Source organism: Atta colombica, unplaced genomic scaffold, assembly GCF_001594045.1.
Source record: "Atta colombica isolate Treedump-2 unplaced genomic scaffold, Acol1.0 scaffold123, whole genome shotgun sequence".
In the NCBI taxonomy this organism is placed as follows: Eukaryota; Metazoa; Arthropoda; class Insecta; order Hymenoptera; family Formicidae; genus Atta; species Atta colombica.
This window is the reverse complement of record NW_017259210.1, coordinates 858,852-861,761: the sequence shown is the minus strand read 5'-3', so window position 1 is coordinate 861,761 and position 2,910 is coordinate 858,852.

Below are 2,910 nucleotides of genomic sequence, written 5' to 3'. Positions count from 1 at the left end.
CTCTATTATATATATATATATATATATATATATATATATATATATATATATATATATGTGTATATATATATATATATATACACAAGTATATATATCATGATATTGTCTCTATTATCACATTATATAAATCTGTTTTCAAAAAGACAATTGTATACTGAGTCAGTTATATAACATATTAATACTCTAGAAAAAATCAGTGAAAAGCAAAGGTCTATTCCTAGGATAACAAATTGTCAATGTATAAATACAATAATAAGAAAAGATCGTTTTATTTTGCAAATGTTTGCAGTCATCAAATAACAACACAGATTTACAATCTGTCAAATAGTTTTTAATTTGAGTTAACAAGACAGCACATTAATTTGACCTTGTACAGATTGTAGGTAAAAACTCAGTTAATTCTCACTTATCAGAATGAAAAGAAACATGCATTTAACTGAGTTATCACATATTACAAATAAGAATTATTTGAATTTTAGTGTAAATAGATAAAACTAATACCTTGTCAGTCTTAAATGCTTAATTATACTTTACTCGTTTTATTTATATTTATATTTTTTTTAAAACTAGGGATAGAAAAAATAGAAATTCATCTTTTAAAGGGAAAAAAAGGGAAAGAAAAATTAATTTAAAAATCCAATTAATTACTCCACCGTTATTTTAACTTTAATGGTTATTGTACAATGTGCTTTTTGTTTTCTTTTTCTTTTGCTATTTTTTACATCTTGTTTTTTTACGTCTTATTCGGTTTTATGTTGCTCGAGATAAAAGTTAACGAACTTTTGAAGAAATAGGAAACACATAGCAAGAAATATAATTGTCACTAAAATGATTGCAAATGGAGAAAAAGCAGGAAACAAAAAGAAAACAAAAAGCACATTAGTAGAATAGATTTAAGTGAAGCTTAAAACTTTCACTTTCTCTTTTAAGCCGAGAAAGTGGGAAATAGTTTTAAGTCTCGTTTAAAATCAAAATAATGTTGATGCAATGTGGCCTAAACCCTACAATATGCTTTATGTTTTTTGTTTTCTGCTTTTTGCTTTTTTAGCTTATGCTAAAATATGTTCTTTGTTTCCTGTTTCTTGCTTTCTGCCTCTTGCTTCTTCTCCTTTTGTCCATTTTATCGGCAATTGTATTTCTAAAAATCAAATAATTTACAGACAATGAGAGCATTACACAACGCGAGAATTGGTGCGCAATTTATATAACAATCTTAAATATTCACATAATATTTTAAAAACAAAAACTTCCAATACAAACTTCTTAAAACGTTTCGGTTTACTTCAAATCATTTTCAGCCAATTCATATAACATTATAATAAATGTGTATATACCGAAAATACTGTAAATATGTATAAATACTGTCTGGTTGGGAATAGTTTGTCTCTTCGCTGTTTAGTCAAGTCACGCAATGATTGGATTGCATATCTTCTGGATAACACATGAGACTTGGTTAAACAGCAAAAAGATAGAAATTGAGCTACTCCCAACCAGACAGTAGGAAGGTATTCATCCTCAGTCTCACATAGAACATAATTTCAATTTTATTCAACGTTTTCCTTATCTATACATTTATTATGTTATACGAATTGAAGATGGTTCTAAGAAGTTCGTATTGGAAGTCTTTGTTTTTAATATATTATGTGAATTTTTAAGATTTTTATTATTATATAAATTGCGCACCAATTTCCATGGTGTGTAATGCTCTCATTGTCCGTAAATTATTTGATAGTTTTTTCAATTTTGAGAGCCCAATTAATATAATTTTTTATTTTAATTGTATTTCTTGCTATGTATTTCCTGTTCTTCCGAAATTCGTTAATTTTTATCTCGGGCGACATAAAACAAAAAACCGGATAAGAAGCAAAAAGACAAGATATAAAAAAAAGAAAACAAAAAGCACATTGTAGAATAACCATTTACATCTTGTATCCGGTTTTTTGTATATATATATAATGTATATATATAATGTATATATATAATTTTTGTATATATATAATAATAAAAATAATAAAAATATATATATAATGAGAAGTGCAAGCTCCGTGTCAAATGAAAAAAGCAAGTCCAAGCATCGCCGCGCCCTTAATGATTAGGCTTGATATTATAGGGCGGTGTCAAAATTACTGCCAGTGCTGAACATATATAGTATACGTAATGTAAACTGTAGATTTTCAGCGCTAACAATGAATTTTGGGACACAGCCTAGATAATATTAGATATGAGAAAAAGATAATATTAGATATTAGATATGAGAAATTCGTGGCATTTTTTTAATGCCATCTAACAGGAAAACCACCACGAACTTTTTCCCATACCTAATATGTAAGGACGTTTCAAAATTCGCGCCCGCAAGTACAATACGTGATATTTTATACTAAATGAAACAACTTTTTCCATTTGCGAAATTACGTCTGATAAATAGTTTTTTGGTGCGTTAGGTATTACAAATTGGAGGCATTTATTTGCTCTTTTACCTCGAAAATCATTTCGGCAACTCACATCTTTCTGCTAATCTCATCTGCGGTATTCGGTATTAAGGCCGCAGCACTCATGCATAATGCATAAAGCATAATGCATAAGAGAATCAACCAATCAAAACTCTTCTTTTCCTTAACTAAAAGGGAAGGAAGGATTCTGATTGGTTGATCCTTTTATGCCATACATTATGCAAAAGTGCGGCTTTATAATGTCTGAGTCTACAAACGCTCAAACAAATGCTATCAAATGAAAATTGATACAGTACATTATGGCCCGTATTCAAACGCGTTTTTATCGATAAAATCACGCTTTTATCTCTAAAATTCTATAGTATATGCATAACGTAAATTATAGTATGTTTGCGCGCTAACATCAATGTAAACGCGTTCTGAATACGAACGTATGTATAACATTTAACGAGGAAAGTGA